We start from the raw sequence: 14,815 nt of genomic DNA on the forward strand, positions 1-14,815 counted from the left end.
TGACAGTTTTACTAATACTAATTCATCAATTGTCTAAGCTCACTTGCTTTGTAAGTTTGCTTTTCTATCTTTTCTATCAAGATATTGTAGACGAAACCCTCTTTTTTTGTCTTATATTTTGTTAGTATACTATTAAATAAGTTCATCCAACGATACCATTTGCTTAAAATTACCTAATTAAATTTGCTTAAAACCTTAGAATAACCGAGAGCGTGAGATGGAAAAAAGAAATTTCAAAGAGCTTGAAACAGAAACGCTTTTCTAGATTTTTACAAGCAAGTACTTAATTATGACGGTAATCCAAAGCAGTAAATATGTTTTATTTTAAAAGACCATCCTGTTGTAGTCTTTATAATTTTTATTACTTTTATTAAATGATTAGACTGGAAAATGAAACAATATAACTCCTGCAGTTCAGTTCGGAAAAAAAACATACATCTGCAATTTCCCTTACTGAAAAACAGGAAAATAAAAATTATCTTTTTGCACATTTTTACAGCAATCTTACATATTCCTTTAACGCGTGACTGAATAAAAAAAATCTTTTTATTACATGACCATTTTTTTTTAAGACGCACTCGGTAAAGCTGCAAAATTCTTGTTTCATCCTTAAGAAAAATATGTATATTGGACAACGTTACCTGAGCTCCGGCAACAAATATGAGTCTAAATATTTTAGCAATAAGTGTCAAGCGTTTTAATTTCATTATTATTAGATGTAATAAAAATTAGCATTAAGCAGTTTCTTTTTGAGAAATCGAAATGTTACTTATAAAGCTTTGCATAACTTGCGCACAAAAGTAAGCACGATATGCTTCGCAAGATAATTTGGAAAAAAAGTATCCGAAATCTCATGCAGAATGTCGGTTTATTGGCTAGGAGCTGTTCATGAAAAGAAATTTATACAGCTGTCAGGTATGGTCTTATAAATAAATTCTCGTAACTGTGAATCCTACGATATGCAAAGTTGTATAAAAGGCATTATGTTCTACGGTCATTGTTAGTTCTATGAATGTAGTCCTGGGATGATGATTCATCAGTTGGACAATGGCAGTTACAATTGCTGGAAAGGAAAAAGAAGTTTTTAAATCCTTTCAGGCTTTGGGTAAGTTTGTAGAAAGTATATAAGTAATAGTCCTCGACGGAGAGCCCTAATCTATGCCTCGGGTTAAAAAACAACCCATATTTTCGAAATCATTTTCCTTTCAGTCAGCTTTTCTATTTAGGAATGAAATCTTGGACTAAGTATCAAACTCCTTCAGAAGAAGTCTCAAGCTAAAATGGGTAAGGACGAAAAGAATTAGTTCGTTCAACATCTTGAACTCTTACACGCAAAGTAATTGTAACTAAATTCACTTTTGAAAAATGGTTTGAAGTAAAACTTACGGGTTAGAATCATTTGAAATTTTGGATGAATACTCCTGAACCAATGAAATATTACTCAATGAAATAAACATTAGTTAAAAAATTAGCCGCCAGCGAGATAATGAGTACTTTACTTTAGGGAAAAGGTGTTAAAAGAAAACACGCAATCATGACTGACAATTAGAATGTTCAATAGGCTTCTCTTAGCTTTCTGACTCAAACTCAAACTAGTTTGCTTACAGAAAATAGCCGACAGTCTCAGTAGAGATATTGCGGATACAATACGTGTTGCTAACTTCTGCTAAATTTTCAAGGTGTCTATTTAGCGCAACTAAAAGTAAAATCACATGAATTTAATTCTGGTAAATGTGTTGGCCTGTTACAACAAAATAGATGATTATTCTTTCATTTTTTTAATTGACGACTAGGTAACAGCTTCATTTGTGTACAAAATATGAGGTAGAATCTCTTATATGAAAACAGCGGTATCTAGACATTGATGCTGCTGCGTTGCTGACAGTGCTGGTATAACGTGTTTAACATGACGAGATTTTTAGGACAAAGTTCTTAAAAAAGAAAGAACAAGCAATAAATGTTGGTGCAAATGTGCACCACAATGAGTTCTGGAGAAGTAAAAGATATATGATATAAAACATGAGGGCTTCCAGTTAATCAGATCTTGCAGTTTTGCGTATTAACAGTACTGTGAAGTGGCTGAAAGGTGCTTCGCCAGTCCATAAAATACTAGTTTATCAGTTTATCAGTAATATTTTTGAAGGCATGTGTGAAAAACTGGGCATACGTCATTTAAAAATGGTCCCGTATTGGCCGCAATCAAATATGCGGTACGGGTCAACAGAAAGATAGTTAAAATTACTCGTAGTTATGTTAAAATTTTTCATAAAAGCTGGGATAACCATGTCAATGAATTAGCTTTCGCCGTTAGGACCGTCAAACATGATACGACGGTCAAAACCCCTGCTGAGTTATTTTTAGGCAGGAAAATTTTAACCCCACTGTATAAACTGTTTTATGTTCAAAAAAGGGCCCCTAAATTTCAAATGGCGGATATACAAATGTTAATTAATGAAGCAAAGGAAAACACTGAAGTATCACAGAGAAAACAGAAATTGTATTGCGACAAGGAAAGACGGGAAATGACTTATGATGCAGGGGATGATGTTTTAAAGATAAAACACTCACTTCCTTCAGCGCCAGAAGATATAGTAGCTAAATCTTGCCCACGATTTGAAGTGCCTTTTTATATTAAAAAAGTAACCCATGCTGTAGTGGCCTTAAGAGCCAAAACTGGCGAGAAAATTACGGCAAATATCGACCAAATCAAGCCGTATTACAATTGAAATAAAATGGAAATTCTTCAAAATCTTCTGCAGAATCCGGTACGGCAGGCGTCATCTCAAGATATGGCACGACAACAACGACCGGCAGATTCAGCCACAAGTAAGAATAGAGGCAAGAAAAGAAAAGCCTCCCGATGGAAAGCAGAGGTAACAAGAAGAGTTAAGATAGTCCTCCGACAAAGAAAAGAGAAGGTATGACCAGCCCCAACAGGAGGAAAAGAGGAATTCCAACAGTAACGAAGCGGACAAGAAGAAATGGCCGCGGCCATAGCACCTGTGAGAAAAGAAATAGAGATTAGTCGGAAAGGGCTCTATGCAGCAAGTTTCAAAGAATCTACCCTGGAAAATCTTTTCCAGACTCAACGCAGGAAGGAAAATTCGAACAGCGAGCAACCGGAACCCGGAAAGAACCGACAAGAGATATCCCGACGACTCCAAGGACAGCACCCATCAAGTGACCGGGAAAGCAACCAGCGCATAAGAAGCTTTTCAAGGTTCGACAAGAACGTTCTAAAAGAAAATGGAAGGAGGAGGAATCTGAGGATCAGCCCCGAACAAGACGACGAGTAAATCAGACCATAGTCTTCCCTACCTTTCAGGAGTGCGCGGCAAAACGGATGTTCGAATATCACAAACATAAGTAAAACTTTATGTTACTTTGCTAAGTTAATTTTTCGTTCATTACTACAAGCGGCAGAATTTAACAACAAATGAGTTTTATCTCATGTGAGGTCTACGTTATATCCAAAAGGGCGAGAAAAAAGTTTTACCTATTAATTTTTACTATGTTTTTCAATTACTCGCGAGTAATCTAAAAGTATTGTGTAATAGTAATGTATAAGTACTTGAGTATTGTAAAAGCTTTTCTAACAGCATAGAAAAAGTACCTTAACAATAGTGTAAAAGTATTGCATAAAGTTTTATTAAAAATATTCTGTTAGAAGAAAAGACAATTTAGTCTGAAGGACATGTATGAAAGTGAAATGTAATATTTAAATGTAAAAGAAAGAGCACTTGCTTTTAAAGAGGCGAAAGTTAACAAAACATTTTATTACTACTGTATCGTTTTGAAATTTGTAAACTTAATGACATGTTAATGTCTTCTTACGTACATGTCAACTGTTCCTTTAAAATTTAAGAAGTACTGTGATATGTTAAAAGTGAAAACATTGTATAAATGCCTAAGTTTAAAACTTAGTAGTATGACTGAAAATAGCGCTACGCATTGTGAATATGTGCTAAGTTTGGAATGAATGAAGGCAGTTGGGCTCTCTGACGCTACACTTCAGAGTTAGCCCACTTGCTTAGAATATTACCTCAGGGTTCAGATATGAATGTAAGGTGTGTTCTAAGGTCTTGTTATGTTCGATTATAACACGTTAGTGTTTTGATTGTAGGCGGTAGTGTTGAACACTAGACGAGCCCGTGTTTGGTATATCTCTCTTTACAACACATGTCAGAGAGCACGGGGCGATAATTAAATAAAAGTATGAATGAAATAAATAAAATGAGAATAGCGTGTTTAATATATGTATATATATATATACGTGTTCATACTACTTGCCATTTAAATGCTGCGACCAAAATCATTAAACTAGTTTTCCTTCCAGAAATCTGGAAGGAACCAGATGAAAAATATTGTTTTTAGGTGCAGTGACAGATGAAGAATTTTTGTTCCAGGAGAAAATTTTGTAAACTACGTTTTTATATTTTTAGGTTAGATAGTTTTAGCTGAGGAAGGTTTTGTAAAAGATTGGCCTCGCGTTTAGAGTTAGAACGTAGAATTAAATGTTTTCAACAAGGTCATTTAGACCTTATTTTCAAACTTCTTAATTCTGGCGGGAAGTATATAAGAATCTTAAGTTTTACTAACGTTTATTTTATTTTAAAACTTTACTGTCCGCTCTTATTTTCCACTTCCGTCCAGAATAAACGCGTTAATCTGTTTAGGCAAATTGTGCTTCCTAACGCTTAAGTATTTGAGTTGTGGCTTTTCGCCAAGAAAAGATGAGTTAGAAGGGGGAGAGAGTGAACTTTCTTGCCGCTTTATTTCACGCGTACTTTCAGTCAATTGCTGTCCGCCTTTAAGGCCAGAGGTTTAGTCCTCTTGATATCTGAGACGTATTGTATTTTTCCGCAGTTTGCGTTCTACATACGTAATAATCTGAAAGACCAACCTTAGTGTTATTCATCTGTGTAAAGAATTCGAAGTTGGCTCTTACTTAAATTTAGTTAGCTATTAGTTCTTATTTTCTTAGGAGAATTTTAAACTCGCCCTTTATGTCTATGTTTCATATTACTGAGAATTTGTAAGTGCGTGAGACTGACATAAAGAATAAGAAAAATATCAGTGTCTAGGCTTACTAAATGAGATTTAACACTTTTTCTGAATGAGATTTAATTCAGTCAGTAACATTTTTAGTTACTTTAGATTAAATAACTAAAAATATTTCGAAATGTTACGAATATGCCTTATTTATATTTATAGTTTTTCAAAATACCGTAAATCTGATAATTGTTCCCGCAGTTACATTTCACTAAAAGCAGAATTTTCGAGTACGTTAAAGATAGAATGGGGGTGCTAAAACCACCAGTAAAGATGAATCACGGACTGAAAGTTTCCATTCAAAAGATCTATCTTAAAATCTTCGTTTCCTGTTCCTTCAGTATCATTGCCCACCAGCGGCCGAGCGGTAAAGATGCTGAACACTGGTAGTTCGATCTGAGGTTTGAATTCCCCGGACGGGCTGGCTGCATAGGCATTTCCGTGGTTTTCCCCATGGGTAATGTGTATACTAGCCAGTTTTCCTTAGAAAATCCTCCACGAAGGCATCCCTCCCTTTAGGCAGATAGCCCTCGTGTGCTTTGCCATAATTAAATAATCCAATCCTTCAGTATCATTATCAGCTAAAATTATATTGCATAATTTTCTCTTGAGCATCTCTCATTTCCGCTGTAGCTATATTTTATCTTTATCCATAAATTTTGGAAACTAATTGATTCACCTGAAAGGATATTCTTTTCTTCGACGTCTATTACATCTATGGGCTCATTATATTTTCGGCCTGTATATTAACACAATACCAATAAGTTTCAAATTTCAGTGATATTTATTGACTGCAAATAGAGCATACAAATCTGATCATGAATAGCCACCTTGTACCGTTGCGTTATGTTAATTAACCAGTTATTATGATTTAGACCTGTACTGTCACTTCTTTCCGTTTCGATGCCAGAATGCAGATTAGCTCGCGTGTCTTTAAATTGAGGTTATTAGACTGTAAGGCCATGTTTTGCTTTTCAAAGCCACGTTACTAAGTTGTTTCTAGCTCAGATAAGATTTGTGGTCTTCAGCCTTGCATTATAATTGCTGATATTTGAATATCTACACCTGTTAGGGCGTGAGACAACTTCGCGTTAAATGGGATTTTGTAGTCTTTGACTGCTAGCTCATTTTAAATGTAAACTTGACTGTTACTAAAGTTATCTTGCCATAAGTGCTGGCTGAGTTGTAAGTACCAAATGTGCCTTCTGTTCTACTTTAGTTTTAATAAAAGGGTCTTTTACACCCTACTCAAGGCTCAGTTGGTATTTTAGACTTAACAACAATTCTCTGCCGTAGACTATCTATTAATTCATGATAGCAAAAAGGACTAAGCTTTATAACTTTCAAATAGGTAATACGCTCCATCTGCAAAGCAGCTAATCAGAGCTATTCTACAGTGAGCTTTCGTCCAACGAATATTATAAAAATTCCAGGGGCTTAAATTCACTGGAGCAGTTGAACAGGGAAGAACACCAGTTTCGTACTCCTGACCATCGGAAGAACTGGACAGTGAGGAAGACACTGATCTGTGAATGTACAAATCTAGGAATTTGATCATGTGTAGTTTACTTTTGCTGTTTTCTCACCACGCTAATAACGTAATTTCTTTTTTTTTTTAAAAAAAAAAAAAGATGTTCGAAGTTCTCCAGACTTTTTTGCTATCGTCATATTCATATGGCAATTTTTGTCACACTGAAACAACAAGGCCTTATAATTTACCGGTATATAAAAGCTATAGTTTTTCAAAGCATACATTATAGTAGTATATTTTATTCTACTTATTACTCTATTTATTCTACTTATTACTCTATTTATTCTACTTATTACTCTATTTATTCTACTTATTACAATATATTTTATTCTACTTTTTTTAGTCATGACAAGTTCCATTTTAGAAAGTTAAAATTCTCTCAAGCATCATTCTGGGGAAAAAACTGTTTTCGTCACAGTTGAAATGTCTTAAATTGTAAATTTCACTAAATTTAGCAGATCAGTGCATCGTTGCACTTTCACCGCATTCGAGCTAATCGATGTCTTTTTAAAAATTTTAAGATCAATCATATGATGCAGAAAATTTTTCTGATCCGATTGTCTGTATATAATTATAGCTTTCTCTTTCGTGCTTATTTACTACTAACAAGCTCAGGCCCGCGCCAAGCCTAATCGGCGCCGTCGTGCAAATGTCTAGCGAGAGCCTCTATGCAGTGACGATATTAAAGGGACATTGCTTATGGTTAAAATTTAAAATGAAACATTATTAGCATAATAATATGCAAAACCAAAAAATTACATTTTATCTTTTAATTTGTCTAAATATGCAAACATTTTGTGCTTTGTTAAAACCCACACTCAGACATATTTATTGTAATAAAAAGCCGCCCAACCGGTATAGTGGTTAGCGTTGCTGACTGCCGTGCCGAAGAGCACGGGTTCAAATCTTGGAGAAGGCATGGATATTTGTAAATGCTCTGTATCCGTGCGGCATGAGGGCACTGTAAATGTGCGATGCAAAACTCTTCTCGAAAAGTCGGTGGTAGGTAAAGGTAAAAGTACGGGGGACACCAGTGATGTACCATAGGTCAACTGGTAATGCCTTCCCATACTAACTCTTTAAAGAAAAAGGGGGAACTGCAAGTTTTATAGGAATTTACATAGACTTGAAGCTTTCCAAAAGGTCTAGAGTTTGCCTATTATGGTACATCGTGCAATCCCACAGTACGCCCTGCATCCAGTATTTAATTAAAATAATGATATAGGACATAAGTAGATTACAAAATAGTCGGAATACAATTTGAGATTCACAAGATAAATTGAACATCTGATTTGGTGCAACAAAAATAGGAGATAAACATAATTAATAAACAGATAAACATAATGAGATAATTATAATTAGTACTGACAACACAATGTTAAAATGAATTGTAATAATAATGCTAAAGAGGTGGGTGTCCATGGGTTATTTCGGATATATTGGTTTATTGCAGTTTATAAAGTTTACGAGGGAAGCCATTTTATCCATAATCAAAGGAAGTAAAAGTTTACTAAGCAGTATGTGGACTTACACTTGACAGAGATCTAGGCCGTAGGAAGAGAGTCGTTGCATAATTTTCTGAAACTTTGGATACTGATGTTTATCTTTGATTAAAAACCTTTGGAATGCCAGGAGATCAGTTCTTGGGGATTTTATGTGAATATCCTCAGTTAAGGGGCATGAGAAAGTGTAATTCATCAGGAATTCCCAGGGAAAGAGGGGTGGGAGATGATCGGACCCGTCCCCCAGGATGCTCTCCATCAAAATTGGGATCGAAGTCTTAAAACAGATTTCAAGCTCTAGGAAACAGCAATCGGCTTCAGCATTGGCACATACATAACCCGTAATATAAGTTACATTAAAATGACTTATATATTATTATAAGAGAGTTCGAGTTATAGGAAACAGCAGTCAGCTTCAATATTGGTACATACAAAAATAATCCGTAATACCATTTGCATTTATTTCAGTTCAAAACTATTTCTCGTCCAAAGTAATTCCTGTATGAATATGAATTAGGTTATGTTCTTGGTGTAATAAAACTGCATTTAAATAACATTAAACGCATTTTAATGTTTGAAATTTTATAAATTACTTATATAAAATGGTATCGACATATCAAATGTAATAAAATTATAAATTTTCCCGTGGGGTATAGGGGTCAATTTTTATGCATTAGGGCCATTTAGTCAGCTATTTTAATAAGAAGAAGCAGAAAGCCAAATCAAGAGGTCTTTACACTTCCTACTCCGAATTTAAAAAATAAATTTTAGATCTCCATAATTTGCTGAAGTTTCTCGAGAAACACTTAAAGTAGTGAACATTGAGACATATATGTCTCACCACGCTGGAAAATGTTTTAAGAACGTAGCATATTAGTAAATCAAAATGGAACAGCTCTGAATAATCTTAAATTGAAATAAAAATAACTTCGATTTATTCCAATTTATTTTTGACCGGCTGCTGAAGAAGAGGGATAAGTTGAGTTTTCCGGCTCTGGAAAATACATAAAAATTGTAAACTTTAAAATTAAGAGTCTTAGCCAATTTTTATCTACAGAAGCCAAACTGTTTGTCTTTTTTATCTTAGAACTAATACAAAATTTCACTAAATACACTCCTGCTCAAAAAATAAGTAACAAAGGCAAAACACTAAATAAAAAACTGTTTAATAGATATGCATGAAACTGATCCGAGAGGTTGGTGTGGCATTACTAGACCAAATAAAGCATAGATATGCATAAATACATGTATAACGATCATCACATCGCGAAAGAACAAATGGGCCGGAAGAATGTGCAATGGAAACATCACCCTAATAAGGGGTATGATGCCCTTCAGCTGGAATGCATGCTTGAAAAACAACGAGGCAAGCTGGCAAATGTGTCTTTTAGCAGTAGCGCCCATTTCTGTAGTAATACATGTCGATGTTTGAAGGGTGCCCGTCGGCGCACTGTGACCTGCTATCCGTCGTTCCAACATATCCCACACATGCTGTATGGAATTCAGGTCCGGTGATCTAGCAGGCCACGGTAGATGTAGAATGGTTTCACTCTCCAGATAACTCGGCACCACTCGAGTTCTATGCTGACGGGGGCTATCGTCGATAAATATCGCATCGGTGCCTATCTCAGCGATAAAAGGACGCACAAGAGGGTGTAGAATTTCGTCGCGATATATGACGGTTTTGATGGAGCCACCAAGAATCACGCAGAGGTTGTTGCGACCGTTCGTTTCTATCCCAACCCATACAACTAAGCCTCCTCCATAATGGTCTCTTTCGACGATGCTTAGTCCCCGATAGCGTGTCCTTAGCTCTCGCCATATCGTTGTCCTTCGGGAATCGTTTTCGAAAATGTGGAATCGAGATTCATCCGCAAAGAGTACGTGGTCCCACTGCTCTAGTGCCCATCCGGGATGTTCGTGGGCCTAATTCAGCCGCCTTCTGACATGCGATGTTGACGATGGAACATAAACCACAGATCGTTGAGCTTACAATCCACTTTCCCGCAGCTGACGCGACACATTTTGGCAGGATATGGGCCATCCTGCACAGCAAAGAGATACGACGCCAGCTGTCCTGCCGTTAACGATCTATGGCGTCTTGATTATGATGGAAATTATAATAGAAAAAGTCATAATTTATTTGGTTTAAATAGAAGTTATCAACTGGTATTTCTGCTGTAGTAGCACATGTACATTCAATTTTAACACTAGTCGCTAGTGTTTTCATGCATTTGATTGACTGCTTTGTTTAATATTTTGATAAAATGTGAGTAGGCCTCATGTTATATAACATTATTGATGCTGCATTAATTAAAAAGTGAATTGGGAATAACGTGAAACAATTCAGTAACATCTTTCAAATTACATGGCTTAAAGAACTGGTTAGAAAGAATGAAAATAGAAATGCCAAAAGCTTATTTTAAGCTATACAGATGTGAACTGAGGGCATATGAAACTGGTTTAATGAGGCATAATCTTTCTTTAAAGCATAACTAAAATTCTTAACAAACCTTGCTTCATAATAATTTTTTAAATTCATTAAGAAAAGAGAGTGGCATAAATCAGTTTGAATTGAAACTTTCTGTATTTGTTGCTTACTATGTACCTATACTGTCATCGGCCATCTGAGCGGAAGTTTTAAGCAAGAAATGCCATCAAATTCATCACATGATATTTTACATTTACATAGTGTAAAGTGCACAGCATTTGTAAATGAATTGCTCAAAGTCACTGAAATTAATAAACCGTCATTTTCTCTAATATTGGATGAATCTACAGAAGTTTCATGTTGTAAGCATTCTATGCTTATTACCCTGTCTTTAGTGGGTATTTATTGCACACTATGCTGTATTTAATTATATGCTACTTTAGTATATACAAGACACATCACGCTGTACATAAAAGCTTAAAAAAATACCCACGTGCAACTTCAACGACCGACACTTACGGCCTGACCACGTCCACACTCAATTCGCGCGCTACCCGATGCTTGGCGCATGTCAGTTCTAAATTCGATTACGCTTAAGTTTTCGATACACAACACTTATGTGTATGTTATTATAACAAAAAAATAAAATAATCGACAGTGTTTTTAAGATTTGTTGAAGATGTAGAGACAAAAATTAAAGTATCACCAGGTTTTAAGTAACAGCACAAACAAGTTTAGCGATGAGAGATCATAGCGTTTATTAGTAAACACTTATCTTTTTTAGTAAATTTTATGACATTAAACTAGTTTAAAACAGAGAAAAGGAAACTGCCTAAAAATCATTAAAAACTGAAGTAAAGCGAGAAACAATGAATTAAAAAACAAATTGCCAACTCAAAAGATAACATCCTGTCTTGGCAAGAAGAGCAAGAACCGCACAGAGAGATTATCCCCCCCCCACATACACACACTGCATTTTTTTACATTTAAGAGCTTTTTCTAACTCAGGATTATCTTAGAGAACACGGGTTTCCATTTGAAATTTGCTACATTTGTCACGTATGTTCGCTCCTTTAACAACAGTTCTACTCAGTTTTACATATCTTCCTCTATTCCCATTCCTTTTCGGCTATATTTTAGATTTGAACACTTTTTGGAGCCTCGCATTTACTAACCAAAATTGCTATTATGTTAATAATAATTTACCTTAGCTTCGCATAGTCCCTCTGAACTTCTCCCAGTGCCATCAGACATACATTTTTCATCAAAGAAGCAAGCAATATCTATAATTAAAAAGCTAATTTTTTATATCAAACTCCCTCTTCTAGACGAAGAGTTAGTTATTGTAACTCCAGTCATAAATATTTGTATTATAAGGTATCTCCTTTCGCATGCCTTTGTGATGTAAAGGTATAAGGTATTTCTCCAGCCTTCTTAGCATGCCTTCGTGGTGTAGTGGTACGCACGCTCGACGCGAATTCGAGAGGCCCGTGGTTCGAGTCCCGGCAAAAGCGTGGCTCATTTTTCATCTCTCCTGCTTTAAAAAAAACACTAATGTCTCTACAGTGGCGCCCGAACTAAAATGTGGTGAATGATGATTCTTCACCACCAGGATTTGGCGATTGGGTCCCCTAAAACCCCAGTCTCTCTTTAAAAGGGGGAGTATATAAGGTATTTCTCCCGCATTCTCAGCATGCCTTCGTGGTGTAGCGGTCAGCACGCTCGAATCGAATTCGAGAGTCCCGTGGTTTGAGTCCCGGCGAAGGCTTTGCTCATTTTTCATGACTTCTGCTTCCAGATACACTAATGTCTCTAAACCGTAGCACACTCAGCGCGTAATCGAGAGGTGGAGGTCGTCCGAGCTAAAATGTGGCGGACAACAATTCGTCACCACCAGGATTTGGCGATCGGGTCCCCTCATCCCCAGTCGCCCTTTAAAAGTGGAAGTATATAGGTATTTTCTCCCACCTTTCCGCATGTGTAGTGTAACGGTAGCACACTCGACGCGTATTCGAAATGAGTCCCGGCGAAGGCGCTGTTCATTTTTCACGTCTCCGAGTGTCAAAAGTCTTAATGCCTCTACAGTATGAAATATTTTTATCAAACTCTATATTTTGTTTCCTTTATATACTAATTTTAACATTGTTTTATACGTTGTGTTCTAATGATGCAGTGATGATGTAGAATTATACAGAGTATATTTCTACAAATTCTACCTTTATATTTGCTTTTATATATTTCCAACAAACAAATATTTTTGATATCGCATTAGAATGAAAGTTTAAAAGGTAGAAGGAAAAAGAAGTTTGAATAAATTAAATAAGAAAAATTCAAGAAACTCTCATCGCTTCAGGAAATTCATGTCTCACAGACATGATATAATTAACTAGTTAAACTGCTTAATTTAGAGAATACAGTAAAAGTCCGATAATCCGACTTACATATATTTGATACGAGTGCTATCTTATAAGGTATTTCTGCCACTTCCCTAGCGTGCCTTCGTGGTGTAACGGTAGCACACTGGGCCGGTATTCCAGAGGTCCGTGGTTCGATTCCCGGCGAAGGCGGTTGCTATTTTACATCTTTCCTGCATCCAAAAATTAACCTAATGTCTCTACAGTGGCGCCCGAAATAAAAGGGTTGTGGATTATGATTCTCCGCACCCAGAATTTGGCGACTAGGTCTCCTAAAACCCAAGTCGCCCTTTAAAAAGGGGAGTATATAAGGTATTTTTCCCATCTCCTTAGCGTGCCTTCGTGGTGTAACGGCAGCACGCTGGGCCGGTATTCCAGAGGTCCGTGGTTCGATTCCCGGCAAAGACGGTTGCTATTTTTCATCTTTCCTGCATCCAAAAATTAACCTAATATCTCTACAATGGCGCCCGAAATAAAAGGGTTGTGGATGATGATTCTCCGCACCCAGAATTTGGCGACTAGGTCTCCTAAAACCCAAGTCGCCCTTTAAAAAGGGGAGTATATAAGGTATTTCTCCCACCTCCTTAGCGTGCCTTCGTGGTGTAACGGCAGCACGCTGGGCCGGTATTCCAGAGGTCCGTGGTTCGATTCCCGGCGAAGTCGGTTGCATATTTTTCATTTATTCTGCTTCCAATTAACCTAATGACTCTACAATCTGATAAAATACAAGCTATTCGGCTGTAATTAGAAACGTTCGCCAATTTCCTTGGGCCACCATCATTATAACTGAATGCCATGTAGCAAATTTCTGTCGAAGAAAGTAAAAATATTGATAATTCTATGATTCACAACTGTAAACTGGTAAAATCGATGGAGAATGTTTCTTCGAAAAATTATCTAGTGGCAGTTTGTGAAGATGAAATTTGTCGAATGAATTATGGAAGCCGAAGACCAAGCAGTTATGGAAAAATCGGCTGTTAAATCAAAAGAAGTGTCGAGTAACGACGTGGAAGGGTTAACTAACATATTACTTAGCGTAAAGCTTGAAAATAATTAAATCAATGTATAAATTTCACAGAATCTAATAACCTCGAAACATTGGAAAAATTAATCTTCTCATTCTCCTCGATGATGTTTTGATATAAAGGTGAACATACAATTTCTGAAATGTCTTCATGCAACAGCACAGAAGATTCCAACTCATAAATTGATTGAAAAGAATAAATTATGTATAATCTGTAGTTTATGTTCTAGAATACTTTAAATCGTTAACTGTGTTTATAAAATTGCTTAATATTACAATTTTTTTGGCTGCAGTATCTTGATAAGTCCTATAATTCGGCATTAATTAAATCCCGAACTTTTCTAATTATAGAACTTTTACGGTAACCGTATTTTTGCTAATGAATTAACTGATAAAGTAAGAGTTAATTCATTTGTCATTTGTTTTATGGGAAGGATAATAAAGATCAATGCATAAAGCATACAATTTCAACGTTTTTTAATAAATAGTACTTTTGGCTGTTCTTCTAAGGATAATTTTAACGTTTCTTATTTCTCTAGAAGAAAACGTATTGGGTTGTTGCGAATAGAATGGATGAACTCATGGATGTTTGGAAAAACAGACAGGAAACGAAAACGAGAAACCCATTAATCAAAGTGATCACTAGTAGCATCAGTACACTGCTGGCAATGGGAGGACAGGTTGTTTACGCCGTGTGTGGGAATGATGCCTTCAGCTCCTTAATCGATAGAAATAGTACGAATCTTTTCAACAAAAACACTCCAACTGCTGAGGGGAAAAAAAGGCAATCAATTGAAAGTGCAGAAAATTGGTGAAGTGTCGCACAAGTTTGCATCTCAGCATGCATATCTAGTGCATGAC

General features: G+C 36.1%; 1 non-coding gene across 1 annotated transcript; it reads left to right on the forward strand.

The window, feature by feature from the left end:
* The first annotated feature begins 12,211 nt into the window (after positions 1–12,211).
* TRNAS-CGA (transfer RNA serine (anticodon CGA)) lies at positions 12,212–12,284 on the forward strand. Its single transcript has one exon. It is a non-coding gene; the product is annotated as a tRNA-Ser (tRNA).
* Positions 12,285–14,815: the final 2,531 nt, after the last annotated feature.

The sequence above is a fragment of the Stegodyphus dumicola genome, chromosome X2 (genome assembly GCF_044657685.1).
Source record: "Stegodyphus dumicola isolate Sdum_Otavi_A_Nest chromosome X2, ASM4465768v1".
In the NCBI taxonomy this organism is placed as follows: domain Eukaryota; kingdom Metazoa; phylum Arthropoda; class Arachnida; order Araneae; family Eresidae; genus Stegodyphus; species Stegodyphus dumicola.